This window comes from Panthera uncia (assembly GCF_023721935.1).
Source record: "Panthera uncia isolate 11264 chromosome C1 unlocalized genomic scaffold, Puncia_PCG_1.0 HiC_scaffold_4, whole genome shotgun sequence".
Taxonomy (NCBI): Eukaryota; Metazoa; Chordata; class Mammalia; order Carnivora; family Felidae; genus Panthera; species Panthera uncia.
Window position 1 is genome coordinate 2,950,488 of NW_026057585.1, and position 19,326 is coordinate 2,969,813.

The following is a 19,326-nucleotide window of genomic DNA, read 5'->3' on the forward strand; positions in this document are numbered from 1 at the left end:
TTCTGACCAGGATGTAGAGGTGATGCCAAGGTATTGATCCCTTCCAATTTTTTACAGAGCAGGCAGGACCAAGGGCAGCTGACACCCTCAGGGTAGGTCACTTGCAGCCTCGAAGAGCTTTCTCTGTTTACCCCAGTGTGCCTTACACATGTCATAACTTTTAAAATTTCTTATTTCTTAACCTTAGTGATCATGACACATATATATAGGAAAAATGCATAAAAGCAAAATGCAGAGCTCAATCTTTAATCGTACACACCTGTGTAACCACCACTCAGTTCAAGAGCTGGAATCTTGTCAGCATCCCGGAAGTCAGGAGAGTGTGTTACCACCTAAGAGACATCACCCTAAGTCCTGCCTGATATTTGGGCCTTACGTACATAAGTGGAACCCCAGGATGAAAACAAATGTACTATAGCTACACTGAGCACCATGGATAGATCTCACAAATATAGTGACAGCAATAAATCAGAACCAAGAAGAATACACCAGAACAATTTATTGAAGACCAACCTTTCCCTCTGTTCTTTGTCATAAATCAACTGTTTTTATTTGTATTGGTCTGTGTGGAGGGTTTCTCAACAATTCCATTGGCCCATTTGTCTATCTTGTGCCCATGCCAGATTGTAGTAATTACTGTCACTCTCCTGTCTTGTTACGCTTCCTTATTTTTATTTTTTGGAACTAGCTTGTCAACTTCCACCAAAAAACCCAACCAAACAAATAAACAAACATGCCCTGTGGGAAGTTTGATTGGAAATACATTCATCTGTAGATCGGGGCGCCTGGGTGGCTCAGTCGGTTAAGCGTCTGACTCTTGGTTTCAGCTCAGGTCATGATCTCACGGTTTGTAGGATCGAGCCCCATGTCCAGCTCTGTACTGACAGTGTGGACCTACTTGAGATTCTTTCTCTCCCCTTCCCTCTCTGCTCCTCTCCTGCTTGTGTGTGTGCCCATGTATGCATGCACTCTCTCTCTCAAAATAAATAAACTAAAAAAAAAAAAAAATCTGTAGATCAGTTTGGGGGGAATGAACATCTTTACAGAGTTGAAGTTTCAATCCATGAGTATGGTATGATCTTCATTCACTTAAGTTTTCTTTAGTTGCTCCCAATAATGTTTTATAGTTTCCTCATGGTGTGGCAAAGTATCAATCCCTTTAAACTTTGAGGAGTCTGGGAAGGCTTGGGGCAGCTGGCCCATTGTGAGTCACTCCAGCTTTGAAGGGCTTCATCCCCTAGTGAACTAGACAACTATTATTAATTTCTCTGTGTGATACGATGGGAAAAAGTTTTGGGAAGCCCTGGAGGTCTTTGTACTTTTTTGTTTCTGACCGGTTGCACAGAATGCTATGTTGTGGGTGGGCAAGAATGCTATCCATAATGCCCCCAAACATCATGAACTCCTGAGTTGCCCATGGTGTACTCCCAGCCCGTTTATTTGCATAAGCTCGTTTGTACAATGTGTGCCCATAAATCAAGAGGGCATAACTTACAAAAACAATAGTAATAATGTTAGTATACACTGAGTATTTACCAGGTTCTGGATGATCTACAAATGTCTTCTTACTTAAGTCTCCAAAATATCTTATGAGGTTGTTAATATCTCGTGCTCTTTCTCTCTCCCTCAAAAATAAATAAACATTAGGGGCACCTGGGTGGCTCAGTCGGTTGAGCGTCGACTTCGGCTCAGGTCACTATCTCGCGGTCCGTGAGTTCGAGCCCCGCGTCGGGCTCTGTGCTGACTTCTCAGAGCCTGGAGCCTGTTTCAGATTCTGTGTCTCCCTCTCTCTCTGACCCTTGCCCGTTCATGCTCTGTCTCTCTCTGTCTCAAAAATAAATAAACGTTAAAAAAAAAAATTAAAAAATACATGTATCAAATTCTTTTTCAATAGATAGCTAAACTTGGAGGGAAGGAAGGAAGGAGGTCTCTAAGGTCCAGAAGTGAAGAGGAAGCTGAAACAGCAGTAAGTAAGCGGTTTGTCCTCACAGAGTCACTTTGGGATAGGAGAGAGGACCTAGGGACTGAGACCCTCAAAAAGTTACATTCTCAACGAAAGGGTGGGATACAAGCCAGTCATGCTGGCAGAATGAGATTCCATTTTTTGAAAGCTTGCTGTAATTTAGACTTCTATCCCAGGTACTTGGGATGCTGTGACAAATACAGATCCCTGACCCCGGGAATTTATATTGTGGTGGATGAGAGACAGAAAATAATTTAAAAACATAAGATATAAGTATGATGAAGAGAGACCTATTTAGTGTAAAAACAGAACAGGGAAAACCCAATCAGGGAGAGCAAGGAAACCATCTATCTTGGCCTGCACTCTGGGAAGAAGAAAGAATTTCCTCCTGTGAATTCCCATAGATTTGCTTTCAGAAGGGGCTGGGGTTGTAGCTGGGGTGAACGCTTTGCATGGTCTAGAAACACCAACATTGGCCCCAGGTTGTTAGCGGCTTTCTTCCTCATCCTAGCGGTATGGAGGGGTGCTGCCTCACAAAAACAAAACAGACCCTCCACCTGGGCTGCTATCTATCTATCCGATAGATAAAGGCCAAACTTGAGCTCGCAAGAAAAAAAAAATACAGAACTATTCATGGGTTCCATGCTCCATATTCCAAAGCCCACACTCACACCTCTTACCTTCATGCCCTTCTACCCACACACCAGGCTTATCCTGCACACCCTCATGACACTGTTGTCTTCGATCCATGGTGTTTAGGGTCACAGAAACTCCAAGCTGGAAGAGACCCAAGCTGGAAGACCCACGTCTACTAGCGGTCTACTCCTTCCCCCTACACCTACTCCGAGCTCCCCAGCGGTGCGGGATATCTCTCTGTAACAAGATACAGAACCATCAGCCTCCATTGGCATACCATACCCCTAGACAAGGAAAGCTCAGTCCCTCCCCGGACTGTCCCTTATCCAACAGGCGCAGTGACACTCACAGACAGGCTCCTTAGTCCTTCTGAACCGAGTCATCTTGGGCAGGATAATTGACCAGGTGAGTCTAGGCTTTTCTTATCTGTTAAATGGAGACAGTGTCTCAAAGGGTTGGGCTGAGGGTTAAACAGAATAATAGATATAAAGGCTTAACAGTCACATAATAGATGTTATTTTCTCTTCTCATTAACGTCTAGATCTAAGTAATCAGTAAAAAGACTGCTTTGCGTTAATCAGATCATATCCATTTACAGGCATGAGAGCTTTTAAAATTCAAGTTTTAGTGAGAGCAAACCTCATTCCGTTCAACCAACATTCCACTGGGAAAGGGTTTTGTCGCTTAAAAAAATAATTGTTTGTTTCTATTTGATTTTGAGCCAAAACTTTCTCTGCATTTCTCTGCATTTTCTATTTCCAGTCTCAAGGCTTGTGGCAATTTCTCCATAGTGCTGGGGTAAAGGGCAAGTCTGAGAAGTCTCCTGGTTAATATACATGCCAATGGGAGGGCTGTCTTTATTTTATTTTTGTCCAACTTTTTTTATTTTAGAAGTTTCAAGAATAAACATTACCGACTTAGGCTCCTTAACAGTGAAGGTATTATTTCCATGCAGTGCAATTCACCTATTTTACGTGGATAGGTTGATGAAATTTGGTAATTAAAAAAAATTAAAAAAAATTTTTTTTAATGTTTTATTTATTTTTGAGACACAGAGAGACAGAGCATGAGCAGCGGAGGGGCAGAGAGAGAGGGAGACACAGAATCCGAAGCAGGCTCCAGGCTCTGAGCTGTCAGCACAGAGCCTGACGCAGGGTTCGAACTCACAAACCATGAGATCATGACCTGAGCTGAGTCGGACGCCACTCGACTGAGCCACCCAGGTGCCCCTAAAAAAAATTATTTTTAACATTTGTTTATTTCTGAGAGACAGAGAGACAGAGTGCAAGTGAGGGAGGGGCAGAGCAAGACGGAGACACAGAATCCGAAGCAGGCTCCAGGCTCTGAGCTGTCTGCATAGAGCCTGACGTGGGGCTCGAACTCACAAACCGCAAGATCATGGTGTGAGCTGAAGTATGTTGCTTAGCCGGCTGAGCCACCCAGGTGCCCCTGAAATTTGGTAATTTTAGACAATTACATAGCCACGCGCACACTCAAGATATAGAACAATTCCCTCACCTTAAAGCTTCCCTTTTAGGCCTTTGATTTTAAGAGAGACGTTGACAGATTGGCTGGGGTCCAGGGTGAGAAGCCATGAAGTCATGGCCAAGGAATAAGGGGTATTCACAGAATCCCAGAGAAAAGAAGGCCTATGGAGGATGTAAGGAGCCTTTTAATACTCAAAGGGCTGCTATGTAGAATAAAGAGTAGACTTAGGGTAGCTCCGGAGGGAACCATTTGGATTTATGAGCAGAAGTGAGAGACATTTTGATTCAATAAAAAAAAAAAGAAAATCTCTGAAAACAATATAATAACCATTATTTATGGATGATAAAGTGAGTCTCGGAGTTGGAGTGGATTACTCTAGATCAAACAGCTGGGAAATGGCAGAGTCAGCATTTGAACACAGGTGTTCCAGTCTTAAATTCAGATTTCCCCATTATGTCCTGCTTCTTGGGAAGACATCCACCCAGGAGGCCCAGGGCACATGGCAATACAGCTGAAAATGACCCGTTTTGAGTTAGCGGCTCAGATGTTTGCTGTTTTTGACCATTTACTCTGTGGTTTGGGCCCTGCCTTTGCCGGGGAAAGCCAAGGCCCAGCTGAGATCAGCAGCCCCTGCGGCTTGGGTGGAGGAGGGTTGAGGCCACCCGGTCCTCTCTGGGCTTGCGGTTTGCTTTGCCTTACTGCCTGGAGCAATTTCTTGCCCCGATTTCTAGTGTGGGCCAAGGATCCAGGTCAGTCAGCCGCCTGGCGTCGGGGCCTGCCCGTGTGGGTGCTGCTGCTAAGGGATCATCTGCTCAGGGCGGCTGGGGGGCGAGGGGCTGACGCAGGGCCCCTCCCCACCGCCCAGGCGGCCACAGCTACACTGAGGACTTGCTGAAACACCTCCCACCTTCCCCGGCTGGGCTTGCCTGAGAGACTCTCAGTGGGTGTGAGAGGAAGGCAACTGTCCGTAGTTTGGAGAATAGAAACAGAGCAGCCTCAGGTGAAAAAACTAAGGAGGAGAGGGCATCTGAGAAGAGGAAGGGAATCTGGGAAGTCGGAGCAGGGTTTGGCCTGCAGGCCTTCTACTCGGCGGGGGTTGCATGGGTTACCCCTCCCCAGGAAGGTCTCAGCATGAGGATGCCCAGGGGGTGGCCCTCAGCCCTGAGCCTGTGCTGGGGCACAGTGGACATTCTTAACACACTGCATATGGAGGTGTTGGTTGGGGTGACCATGACACCTGGCACGGAGAGGACCGAGGAAGGCAGAGGCGCCTCCTCCCCAGCTGCCCTTTCCCTCCTCCCCCTCCTCTTCTCTGGGAGGGGCGGACAAACAGTCGCATCCCCGCAGGGTTAGGCGGGCCCAGTGCTGACTGGCGTTAACACCAGCTCCGGGCCCACCAGCTGGCAGGAAGCAGGACAGAGGTCACTGGAACTCAGACCACAGGTCCCTGTTAAATACATCAGCTTTTAAATCAATCTTTGTTCAAAGTCCAGTGAGTTCCAAGACTAGAGCTGGCCAGCAGAGAGAGAATTCCCTGGTGAGCGGACCAGCTTTTCTTCTTCCCAGATCCAGGTAAGAGCTGACACTGGGTCCCCCTGCCTGAGGGCGCTGGCTGCCTGGGCCTGAGCCACCTTCTTTCTCTTCCTTTCTCCTTTTCCAAGCAGTGGCTGGCTGCCAGGGCACAAGGGAGGCTCATGGGGAAGGAGCTAGGGCCCTTTCGTGGGGTGGCGGGGTATTGCCCACACTCTGAGGTCCTCTCTGCTTGTGACTCCCGACCCTCGCAGGTCAGGGTCTGCTTCACAAAGGGGTTGGCAAACTGATCATCAGAAAAAGCTTTCCCAGGGTTGCCTGAGGGGGTGTTGGCGTGCACCCATAAGGGAGTGTGACAACGGAGCTCCCAGGAAGAAATGTGGAAAAACCAGGGGGTTTCTAGGCTGGCTGAGTTTTAAATCGACCTCTCCAGGCTCCACCCTTTGGAGTTTGTAATTCTAGGGTCTTGTGTGGGGCTGAAAATCTTTGTTTCTTTAACACGCTTCCAGATGATTTAGGTGTGTAGCCACGTTTGGGAACCATAGGCCGCTTCCTCAGCGGAAGAGTCAAGGGACTTCAGTGTGACTTCACCTAAGGGCTCACTGGCCGAGATCGGGTCTGGGCTGGTTCTTCTCTCCTCAGCTGTCCCCGCAGGGTTGCACCGACGTGTTCTCAGGCCCGGATCCAGAAGCCACAGGGGCTGGGTGTCCAGTCACCTGTAGTCACATGTTCTTTTCCTGCAGCAAAAAACTCAGGGACTTTGAGTTTGTGTGTTATGACTAAGTAAATTGTTCTTATCTTTGACTCTTTTGTATGTTCTTTGCACTATAAACTATGAAGTAGCTGGTAATGATGTCTTGTGTTCCTAGACCGCTGGCTAGGCAGCTCCTTCTCCTCCAGGGAAAAGGACTTGGGACTAGAATTCAAAGAGCCTGCCCTGGGATTTGGTTGTTAGTGACAGACCGTTGGAGGGGTCAGCCAACTGGAGCTTCAATTTCATCATCTATCAGTGAGGGCCTCTCCTTTTTCCCCAGGGCTGTACTGAACATAAAATTATAAACAGGATGTGTTTGAGGAGATTTAAAGCACAAAGGAAAGGTGTGTGCATTTCTAGTGTGTGTGTCCCAAGGCTCTGTGGGAAGAAACAGGCTCGTAGGACTCATTGGGACTCCTTGTCCTGGTGTTTCATCGCAAAGAGCCTCTTTACTCACTTGTAAGTCAGGAGTCGAGAGTGGATCACTGTTAATGACTAGCTCACCAAGTGTAAGGTGGGGCTCTAAGTATTCGGAGCTTCCCGGTTGCTTGGAAGGCTGGCTCTGTCCCATCATCTGGGTCTGAATCCAAATGTTACCTTTCCAGGAAGTGCTAAGCCTACCCCCCCCCCCCCCCCCCCCCCCCCCGCTGTCCCACCACTGACTGTCCTCACACATAGCCTTTGTCACCAGAAATCCTCTCATTTACCTTCTACTTGTCACCCGTGCCAGATGTCAGGCTTCGGGAGAGCAGGGATCTTGTCCTTTGTGTCACCTGCAATAATCCCAGCTCTTAGGGCAGCTCCTGGCAGAGAGTAGATGCTTAGATATTTGGCTGAATGGAAGTTAGTTTGGCAGGGAAGGAGCTGCAAGAATAGAATCAGGATGGTTTTTTGTTGTTTATTTTTGAGAGAGAGAAAGAGAGCAAGCTGGGAGGGGCAGAGAGAGAGGCACACACAGAATCCGAAGCAGGCTCCAGGCTCTGAGCTGTCAGCACAGAGCCCGACGCGGGGCTTGAACCCATGAACTGCGAGATCATGACCTGAGCTGAAGTCGGAGGCATGACAGGGGCTTAACCAACTGAGCCACTGGGGCGTCCCAGAATCAGGATGTTTTTGATAAACTGCTCTTAAGGAGAGGACAGTTAAGAACTCTGACACTGTCCGATCATCTGAGGTCCTGGGTCTGATCACGTGGGCATGGGCATCTCTGGGTTGCATCTTGGTTAAATGATTTTCACATTTGTTGCATAGGAGTTTGAGGAGGGTAGCAAGTTCAACTGGACAAGTTTCCTCAAGATCTCGGCAACTCCTCTCCTTGGCATTTCGTGAAGGACCGTCCAGCTTTTCTTAATCTCGTTGCCTGGTTGTCCGGTGGCTGTGAAGGGTATGGGCATTGGCATTGGCAAACTGCGTGGCAGAGCAGACACATTCTTATCCTCTGAGGCTCTGTGTCCGCATCCATCAAATGGCACAACAGTACCTCATTCTAGTGTTAGGAGGATCAGAGAGGGGAAGGCACACAGGGCCTCGCACACTGTCAGTGCCGCTGTTTTGATGATCTTCGGACACCTTTGCCACAGGCAGGACCCCAGGGGAGGAAGGAGCACAGGCCGTGGCAAGGAGTGTTGATAAACAGGAAAGATAGCCTTGAGGCAGCAACGCAGGGTTTGCTCTGGGTCTGAGATGGCCTCCGGCATCCGAGAGGCTCTAAGCCTCAACTGCTCTCAGCACTGACGCGCTCGCTCGCTCTTCTGTAATTGACAGGATGGCGCCTAAGATTCCTCACAGTCTCACCTGACCTGCTTCCTCCTTTCAACATATACCTGTTGTCTGGGCTTGCTGAGCCATTCACGTTCCTGAACACAGCGCGCTCTTCACCTGCGGTGCTTTCCTCCGTCCAGCCTAACTGCATGCGTCCCCTAACACAGCATAGGCCTCATGGTGGGGAGGCTGGGGAGATGGCCGAAGGAGCCCTGACTCAAGTGGCTTTGAATCCAGGCTCTGTTGCTTATCCGAATAGCCATGGGAAACCGACTTAACTTTTCAGAATCTCTTTTTTTTTCCCTTGTAGAATGGAGCATTTGGATTAAATGCAAACTCATAACAGGTACCGAGGCTGGTGCTTGGTGCTTAGTAGGAACTCGATAAATATGTAAAACAGCAGCAAAGCATTTTCTTTTAAATGTTCTAGCACCCATGCCATTGTTGGGTAATTATGCTTGTGACTTTCCGCACCTCACTAGTGGGCTCTGTGAGGGCAGAACAGTGTCTAACCTGGCTGGGGCCTTGGTATCTGTCCCATAGTAGGAAGTGAATGTAACTTGTTGATTATATAAATGCTACTTGAAATTTGGATGATGGAGTGATGCCTTCAGATGGTAGTGGTCAGGAAGGGATTTGTGTTTAACTTAAAATTTGAAAATTTTAAATGGGTAGGTTTTGAATTCATTGACTTGGAAAGAATGTTTGCTTAGGAGCTACTATGAATAAGTAATCAGAGTGAGGAAGGTGCTTCAGGCAGAGCAGGTAGCACAAGCAAAGGGCAGGCTGGGTGTCGGTGGCCACGAGGAGGCCAGTTTGCTGTCTGCTGAGGAGCTCTGGGGAATGAGACAGGGCTGGGTATGCTGAGCCTGAGCAAGGGGTTTGGATTCTGTTTCTTCTGTTTGTTTTTAATGTTTATTTATTTATTTATTTACTTTTGAAACAGAACGAGAGAGAGAGCATGTGCATGCGAGTGGGAGAGGGACAGAGAGCAAGGGAAGGACTGAGAACTCCAAACTGTCAGCACAGAGCCCGACACGGGGCTTGAGCCCATGAACCGTGGGATCGTTTCCTGAGCCGGAATCAAGAGTTGGACATTTAACCGACTCAGCCACCCAGCTGCCCTGGATTCTGTTTCTTACACAATTCTTTTAGCGCCTGACAAGATGAGGGCAAGATCTGAAGGCAGTGACCAGGAGAGCCCGGGGGCAGGAGGACTCTGGCACACACGAAAACAGGGAAGGGGTAGAAATGCAAGGTCAAGGGTCGCATGGGTGGCTTAGTCGGTCAAGCGTCTGGCTTCGGCTCAGGTCATGATCTCACCGTTCGTGAGTTCGAGTCCCGCGTCGGGCTCTGTGCCGACAGGGCAGAGCCTGGAGCCTGCTTCGGATTCTGTGTCTCCCTCTCTCTCTGCCCCTCTCCTGCTCACACTGTTTCTCTCTCTCTCAAAAATAAACAAATGCTGGGGCGCCTGGGTGGCGCAGTCGGTTAAGTGTCCGACTTCAGCCAGGTCACGATCTCACGGTCCGTGAGTTCGAGCCCCGCGTCAGGCTCTGGGCTGATGGCTCGGAGCCTGGAGCCTGTTTCCGATTCTGTGTCTCCCTCTCTCTCTGCCCCTCCCCCGTTCATGCTCTGTCTCTCTCTGTCCCAAAAATAAATAAACGTTAAAAAAAAAAAAAAGCTTGTTGAAAGGAAGATTTATTTATGTCTTTATGTCTGCTTTGCCGGAGACGTCTGTTGGTACCAGCTGAGACACAATAGGGTTCCTCCTATGCTGTTGGAAGAAATGGCACTTGTGAGGCCCTGGGGCTGGCTCTGAAGGAAGGCGGGCACGCGGGCACAGGGCAGGAGGGGGCACCAGGAGGCCCTTGGGCAGGGCTGGTGGCTGTAGGGAATTCTCGGCCCGTCTACAGTTGCTGACTTAACATCTCCGTCTCCACCAACTGTGCTTTTGCGACAGGAGTCTGGTGTTCTGTTCGTCTCACAGATGCACTCCGGTGGTGTAGGAGCCCCGTGCTCCACGCGGGCCCAGTGTGCGGCCATTGCTCAGCCTTGCCAGTGACGCTGTTTCCTCCTTGCTGAAGTTGCAAGGGTTTTCTAGACCAGCAAGGCGTTCAGTGCAAAGCGAGCGGCATTCGGGCTGAATGTACCGCTGGGCCCCTGCCCTCTCTGCCCAGCCCGCCTTTGATGAAACAGACATAATTTACTCTTCGGTATCTCCTAGGTATACAATCAGATATCTATCCACGGTCACAATTCCTAGGGTTAAACATTATTCACCTGCTGTCTTGTGAAGTTGTTGTTGTTTAGTTTTTTCTTGGCTCCGGCGTTGGTTACGTAAGTGCCTTGCGAAGAGAGGCTATGTTTTGTACTTGCTGCACCACTGGTTCCCAACTAGGAGAGAGGACGGCACTAGACCCATGGTGCTCATGGCTGGCGGTTGCAGGGTACCCTGTTTGTGGAATAATCCAATTGTATCCTCTGCAGAAGACAGTCCCGGGGCCTCTTCTTTTCTCCTAAAGTCACTGCACCTGGCTGTCTCCAGTGACATCCCTCTTCTGTTTTTCTGCCTCCAAACAGAATGCAGCTCCCCCTACATCCTTTCTGTAATCTTCTGGAAAGTCAGTGATGCTACGTGGCCAGTGGGCCTTAATCACTGGTTACTCCTTGGCTACGGATGATCCACACCCGGACCAGCTTTCTGTATATTAGGTCATGCCTCCCTCATTCGATCTTCTCTACCCTCATCTGTTCCTTGGTCCCTGTGCTGGTTACCTCGTGTGCATGTCTGTTAGAGCTCATCTGCCTCAGGTGCCGGGACCCCCTGGCCCACTTAGCCTTGAAGTTTTATAAAGGCTCCCTGGCACTTTTTTTTTTTCTTAAATGTTTTATTTATTTTTGAGACAGAGACAGAGAGCAAGCAGGGGAGGGGCAGAGCGAGAGGAAGACACAGAATCCAAAGCAGGCTCCAGGCTCTGAGCTGTCAGCACAGAGCCCGACAGGGGCTCAAACCCACGGACTGCAAGGTCATGACCTGAGCTGAACCCGGACGCTTAACTGAGCCACCCAGGCACCCCATCCCTGGCACTTTATACTTCCTTGATAGGTGGTATTTGGTTCTATTTTTGTAATTCTCTGGCTATCAGACTTACATGAAACTTCTGGGTTCTGAGGAATCTGAATTCATTAAGTTCATTATTTGCACTTTATTCCGTGAGGAACAAAATCCTCAGCCCTGACTTCCTAACAGCTAAAGCTGACTTTGCAGAGATGGCATTCAGGCCACGGATGGAAAATCGCCAACCTACTAATCAAGGGGCCTGCCTACCCCCCAGCCCATCCCTCCTTGTCTGCTTCAAAAAGAAAATGGGGAACACTGTTCAAATATTCTCACAGAGGAGGGGGTCCCCAGGGCATCGGGGCTCCCACCAGAGGACAGGGAAGATGACGCAATGGCCTTCTGTGCTCCAGACACTGTGCTTAGATGCTCCACAGGTTCTGTCTTAAGCAATCTTCACCGTGCCCATATGCATCTCTGATTTCAGGCACACTTCTGTCTTTCAAAATCAGGGAAGTCACCCATATTCTTGGTGCTAGTAAGTGCCAACACTGGGATTAAAAACTGGGTTATTTTTTAAAACTCTTTTTCTTACTGATATCCTTTACCCAGACTCGAGTGATGTGGGAAGATGGAAATAAAACTACAAATTCCCGGGGCACCTGGGTGTCTCAGTCGGTTGAGCGTTTGACTTCGGCTCAGGTCATGATCCTGTGGTCCTCGAGTTTGAGCCCTGTGTCGGGCTCTGTGCTGACAGTTCAGAGCCTGGAGCCTGCTTCAGATCCTGTGTCTCCTTCTGTCTCTGTCCCTCCCCCACTCATGCTCTGTCTCTCTCTCTTTCTGAAGAATAAATAAACATTAAAAAAAATTTAAAAAAATATAAATTTCCTTTCTATCACCTGCATACCTAGACATCTCTTTTAGACTTTTCATGACTAGAAATTACTCTGTTTTAAAGATCTTTAAAAAAAAAAAAGTTTACTTCTTTATTTTGAAAGAGAGAGAGAGCAGGGGAGGGGCAGAGGGGAGGGAGGGAGAGAATCCCAAGCAGGCCCCAAGTTCAGTGCAGAGCCCAACATGGGTTTCGATCTCATGACTGAGATCATGACCTGAGCTGAAGTTGAGAGTCAGACGCTTCACCAATTGAGCCACCCAGGCGTCCCTGTTCTAAAGATCTTTTAAGATGACTTTTCCAGGTCGATACCTTATTTTTTGGAACTACTCCTTCAGTACCTCCTTCCTTCTCATTCACCCTGCTGAGTCAGTCCCTGACCGCTCCTCTCTCTAGCCCTACCTACACTGGTCTCCCGTTCCTGCTCTGTGTTCATCCTAAGTATAGAAATTCTCATCTTCTAGCCTTCTGTTTTTTACATAGGTCAAACCCCACCTTAGGGTAAAAGTTACCACTTTCTCCTATTTTTTTTTTTTTTAAATCCAAGTTAGTTAACATATAGTGTAATAAGGGCTTCAGGAGTAGAATTTAGTGTCTCCTTCTCTTGTTGATGGACCCTATGGTGAGAAGAAGCCATGAGAAATCATCCTGATTGGTCCGCTATAAATTAGTAAGATCGACCTAACTATCTGAGGGAAAAAATTTAACTGAAGTTGTTTCTTAGAACATTGTATATTCAATTTGTTGACTCATTTTAGTGAAACAATGCTGTGGCTACTGGAAATCCTTTTGGCCAGTGGTTAATAAACTGCCAGCCCAGGGCTCGATTCTGTTGCGTTTACATGGAGTTTCTTAAAAAACTGGAAATAGCTGTCGTTTTTTTACAATGGGGACATTCTGCATACATTCAGATTTCCAGATTCTCTTGAGAAGTCGGCAGTTCTAGCTTTCTGGGTTCCTATTTCCTCACTGCAGCTGTCTTTTCCTGCCAAATACCAGCTAATTCACAGGCCTCTCCTGGCCAGCCTCTGCAATTTGTCAGTTTGAACCCATGGACCCTTGGTCTGTGTTCCCAAAGATCCTCATTTGTCTCAGCTACTTTGCAGGAGGGATTGAAGGTCAGGTGAGTGGCCTTATTTTCCTCTTTCTCTCATTTTGTTTTTAACTTCTGCCCCAGTGGAAATATTTCATCCCATGGAGGTTAAACCCATTTCCTGTCCTGCCTTGATGGCAACATGCTGCTCATTTTCTTCACATTGGAAATAAAATCATCATCTCTGCTTTCCCCTCAGGCTGCTATCCCGATGCTCTCCATCATCCCTTTTTTTTTTTTTCAATTTTCTTTAATGTTTATTTTTGAGAGAGAGACAGAGTGTGAGCGGAGGAGGGGCAGAGAGAGAGGGAGACACAGAATCTGGAGCAGGTTCCAGGCTCTGAGCTGTCAGCACAGAGCCCGATGAGATCATGACCTGAGTGAAGTCAGATGCTCAAACAACTGAGTCACCCAGGCGCCCCACCATGACACCATCTTTTAATGGTATCGCTTTTCTGTCAGTCACCAAGGCATGAGCTTGGTTTTCGCTGACACCTTCCCTTTGCAACACTGAACTCAAGCAGAAGCCTTGTGAGTCTCCTCACTGCCATAGTAAGAATACCATAAACTGGGCGGTGGAGTGTGTGTGTGCTTAAACAATAGAAATTCATTTCTTCACAGTTCCAGAGGCTGAGAGTCCGAGGTGAAGGCATCAGCAGGGTTGGTTTTTCTGAGGTCTCTCTACTTGGCTTGCAGACGGCCACCTTCTTTCTGTGGGTTGCACTCCCTGTGTCTCTTCATCATCTTGTAAGGATTATTGGATTATTTCCCTACCCTGTGACCTTATTTAACCTTAATGATCTCTTTGTAAAGTCCAGTCTCCAAATATAATCACCTTGAGGGTTAAGGCTTCAACAGAAGAATTTGGGGAGGGACACAGTTCAGTGCATAAGAGAGGGGAGTCTGGGGCTTGAAGCAGGAAAGGCATCACAGTTGGATAGTAGGAAAAACTGAGCTAAAGTAATAAATCTGGGAAACAAACGACCTTCCTGGAGCAGCAGGTAGAAGGAGACGGTGATGGCAGAATTAGAGCGATCTTGCAGCTCAGCACTGCGAGGAGCCAAAAGCACCCTGTGCGGGAGCTGGCTGTTCCTTGTGAGGGCAAACCACAACCCAGCTGCGTGTGAGAGAGGTCAGATTAGGGGGAGGAACAGGGGCCATGACACCCCCGGGGGCTGCCGACCTGTTGCACCTGTCCTCTGGTCACAGTGGGTGTAAATGAGTATTGTGGACATGGGTGCTGTTGAAACGGCTCTGACTGTGGCCACCTCTGCCTCCGGAAATCTGAGGGAACAGGACTGAAGGATTGATATAATCTGTCGCTTTACTGCTGTTGCCTCCACTCTGTTCTCACAGCTGCCGTGCCGGGTCAGGGCCTGACCGTCTGTGAGTAGGATTATCACAACGGCCTGTGACCTGGCCGCCCCACGGGGCTTCTTGGCTCCAGTGCATCCCGCCTGCCATTCTCGTGGAGCCCAGCTCTGAACCTGCCCTTCCTCTGACTGTAGTGGCATCTGCTGACCACGAAACTCAGGCCAGATCCTCGGGCTGGAGTTCAAGGCCAAGATTTTACAGCGTAGTCAAAACTAATAGAAGAATCTCAAGATCGGGTAATTAACAGTGGGAAATGATGGCAAGAGGTAGAGAGAAGGAGAACGGAAAATGTCACTAAGCTTAGGACACGGAAGTCCAAGGGCCCAGGTGGCTCAGTCAGTTGAGCATCTGACTCTTTTTTTTTTTTTAATGTTTATTTTTATTTATTTATTTATTTTTTAAATTTTTTTTTTAATGTTTATTTATTTTTGAGACAGAGAGAGACAGAGCATGAACGGGGGAGGGTCAGAGAGAGATGGAGACACAGAATCCGAAACAGGCTCCAGGCTCTGAGCCATCAGCACAGAGCCCGATGTGGGGCTCGAACCCACGGACCGTGAGATCATGACCTGAGCCGAAGTCAGACGCTTAACCGACTGAGCCACCCAGGCGCCCCTATGTTTATTTTTATTTTAGAGAGAGAGAGAGACAGAGTGCAAGGAGGGGAGGAAGAGAGAGAGAGGGAGACATAGAATCAGAAGCAGGCTCCAAGCTCCAAGCTGTCAGCACAAAGCCCGATGCGGGGCTCGAACCCACGAACCATGAGATCATGACCTGAGCCGAAGTCAGACGCTCGACCGACTGAGCCACCCAGGCACCCCAAGCATCTGACTCTTGATTTCAGAAAGATAAATTGGCTGTCCTTTTTGTCATGTTGGGCCTTTAACTCTTCTCTGACCACACCCAAGCACGTTCCCACTTCCACACCTGACGTCCACATCGTTCTCAGTGTTTAGAATGTTCTCTTCCTACTCCCGTACCTATTGAAGTCCTACCTATCTGTTGTCAAGATCTACATCAAGTCCTACCTAATCTGTGAAGTCTTCCTGAATTTGCCCCACGTTGTAGGTCTTATAGCATTTAGATTGTGCTCATAGAGGTAACTCTTTTTGTACTAAAACTTTTCCTTTGCCCCTATTCAACTATAAAAGTCCCTTGAGAATAGAGGTGGTGTTTAACTTTATTCCATCAACCATTTAAGAGTATTTTGCATTTTTAAAAATGTTTATTTCTGGGGGGTGGTGGGAGAGAGAGAGCACATGCCTGCATGAGCGGGGGAAGGGCAGAGAGAGAGGAAGAGAGAGAATCGCAAGCAGGTTCCTCACCGTCGGCATGAAGCCCGACATGTGGTTCAAACACGTGAACTGTAAGATCATGACCTGAGCCAAAATCAAGAGCCAGACGTTTAACCCACTGAGCCACCCAGGTGCCCCAAGAGTATTCTGCATTCAAGTCAGGACGAACATGGGTGGCCTGGACAAATGAAACCAGGGTCATATGTCTTCTTCTTGATGTTCAGTAGAAAGTGGAAGAACCTTTGATCACGATCCTAGGTGGCCTTCACCCACTCCAGTATGCTAACTGAGGAAGTTAAGGAGGGGGAAAGTGCTTGGAAGGGAACAAGAAGCTGAAGTAGAGCTGTCACGCATTCCTCTTGCCCAGGGGCTCATGGGATGACTGGAAGAACCACAGGATGACTGGTAGGGCCTCAGATAGGAATGGAGCTTAAGACTCCACCCACAGGGTGCTGGGGGAGGAGGCATGGCTTCTGCTTTTAAGGTTGGTTAGATTTAGGGGGTGGAGAGTGGCCCCACAGACTTAACCCATAGAGTGAAGACCACATGGGAGCCGTTCAAGGTTGTTTTCACCTGCTTGATCCTGTTTGCCTGGCTCAGAACTGGAACTTGGGGAGGGAGGCATGAGGCACAGGCTTCAGGTCACCATGCACTCCTATACTGTTGGCCAAGGCATTGACTGGTCAGAGCTGGATCCTGAGGACTGCACATGGTGGCCAGGGCCTCTCCTATCCCAGCTGCCCCCTTGGTTTCTCATGTTGAGTAAAGGTGAGCTTAAGGTGGCTGTTAATAGTTCACCCAACCTTGACATTCTTTTCTGATCCATGAGGGTGTTATCCCAAGACTGAGGAGAATAAGTGGGAGTTAGGAACAGCAAAGGGTGGTTTTAAGCACTAGTTTCTTAAGTTAGTGGGACCTTCTAAAAAGGCTCCTGTTCGGGTTTCAAGCCTGGAGCCTGAGTCAGTAGATCTGGGGTGAGGCGTAGGCATCGATTTCTAGAAATCTCTATAGGTGATTCTGGGGGCCAGCTAGGGTTGGAATCCAATCTGTAAGGTGCTTGGGAGGTTCAGTGAGGTTGTGTACATGCCTGGCACACAGCGAGTTTTCAAATGGCAACGTGATTTATTATCGCATCACCTGAAGGTCTGTAGATGTATACTCTTTCGACGAAGTATATCTGTTCACTCAGATGGAAGTGGATGGGGCCTTTGGGCATGAGTGGACAACTCCCAGGATTGAGGAGATGAACGAAGATCTTATAATTCTTGCTTTACTTCACTTTTCTAGGAGCTGTCCTTTCTTTTCCTTCCTCAGAAGAATTTGATCTCCTGACTTGTGTTTTATCTGATCTTTAGCAACTTCAGGATTCCTTTATGAAATACCTGGAGGCTCACAGGGGTTAGACAAATAACTCTGCTTTGGAGTAGGGCACGTTTCAGAGAACCCCATGTTCACTTTTGTATTGGGAAATGCTTTGTGTTCTTGTCAGGCTCCCACTGACCTTGAGACTCTCAAATATTTCTTAGGAGATCATGGAGTTTTCATGAGCTAAGTGGCTTTAAGATCCCTTCACTCCCACCCGTTTCCTGCACTGGGTAGGCTTATGAGCATTCATGTCTATGATAGTTTTTTTTTCTTTTCTTTTCTTTTCTTTTCTTTTCTTTTCTTTTCTTTTCTTTTCTTCTCTTCTCTTCTCTTCTCTTCTCTTGTAATTTTTTAGAGCATAAGTAGGGGAGAGGGGCAGAGAGAGAGAAACAGAGAGAGAGCAAGCGAACCTTAAGCAGGTTCCACGCTTAGCACAGAACCTGATGTGGGGCTCGATCCCATGACCCTGGGATCATGACCTGAGGCAAAATCAAGAGTTGGACGCTTAGCAGACTGAGCCACCCAGATGCCCCTATGATAGTTTTAAATTAGAAATTTCCACATATAACAATTATCTTAGAACAGAGAATGTTTTATTTTTAATTTTTGTCTTTTTTGTAGCTGGCACACAATGTTATATTCTTTTCCGGTGAATATAGTGATTTGACAACTTTATGCTGTGTTCAAGTGTAGCTACCCTCTCTCACCGTACAACACTATTACAGTACCATTGGCTGTATTCCCTATGCTATACCTTTTATCCCCATGACTGATTCATTCCATAACTGGAAGCCAATATCTCCCACTCCCCTTCCTCCCTTTTGCCCATTCACCAACCCCTCCCATCTGGCAACTCTCAGTTAGTTCTCTGTATTTATGGGCCTGTTTCTGCCTTGTTCACTTTTTTAGATTCTATATATAACTGAAATCATATTGTATTTGTCTTTCTCTGGCTTATTTCACTTAGCATTATACCCTCTGTGTCCATTCATGTTGCTACTAATGGCAAGATCTGATTCTTTTTAGTATATGTGCTGCCAAAGCGAGCACAAGATCTCATTCCTTTTTATGGCTGAGTAATATTCCATTATTTAATATAATTAATATATTACATATTATATTTGTACATTATATATTAATATATTATATCATTAATTTATTAATATTATATATATTAATATTACATATTAATATTATATAATTATATATATAATATATATATTTCCATCTTCTTTATCCATTTGTCTATTGGTAGGCACTTGGGCTGCTTCCATATCTTGGCTATTGTAAATAATTCTGCCATACACAGGGGTGCACGTATCTTTTTGAATGAATGTTTTTGTTTTCCTTGGGTAAATACCCAATAGTGAGATTACTGGACCGTATGGTAGTTCTCTTTGTAATTTTTTGAGGAACCTCCATACTGTTTCCCACAGTGGCTGTACTAATTTACATTCCCACTGGTAGTGCACAAGGGTTCCTTTTTCTGCATATCCTTGCCAGCACTTTTTATTTCCTTTTGTTACTGGCCGTTCTGGCAGGTGTAATGTGACACCTCTGTGGCTCTGACTTGTGTTTTCCTGATGATGAGTGATGCTGAGCATCTTTTCACGTGTCCTGTTGGCCATCTGAATGTCTTCTTTGGAAAAATGTTTATTCAGGTCCTCTGCCTATTTAAAAAGCAATCAGATTATTATTATTATTATTATTATTATTATTTTGTTTTGTTTTCGTTTTTGTTTGCTTTTTCTTTTGGTAGAACAGGGAAATTTCTGATGTGCAGGGTGACAGGTAAGGCACACTTCACAAGTCCTGTCGACTTCAGGATCAACTGAGTGGAGTCTCACTGCTTCCCCAGCCAGCCCTGCCGAGGAAAGTCCGGCAGCTTCCAGACCCAGACACACAAACTGAGGGGAAAATGAGCCGACTTCTGAGCCTCGGCCAACCAAATCGAATTCTCTTGGCTCTTTGGGTCTGATTTTTGTAGATCATGAACCCTTAGGAACAGCTCCTGGCTCAGACTTCTCTGTGTGCAGGCTGGTGGTGAGGGGGTGTTAACTCGGGGTCAGAGATGGTTGTCCGAGAGGTTAGAACCCTTGGCCAGCTTGGAGCTCAGA

General features: G+C 47.2%; 1 protein-coding gene across 1 annotated transcript in view; it reads left to right on the plus strand.

Annotated features, from left to right (window-relative positions):
• Positions 1-5,407: 5,407 nt before the first annotated feature.
• Positions 5,408-19,326, plus strand: part of PDZK1 (PDZ domain containing 1) — a 42,939-nt gene continuing 29,020 nt past the window's right edge. The window contains exon 1 of the mRNA XM_049616457.1: positions 5,408-5,659. The gene's annotated coding sequence lies outside the window, so the exon portion shown is untranslated. The remainder of the gene's footprint in view (positions 5,660-19,326) is intronic.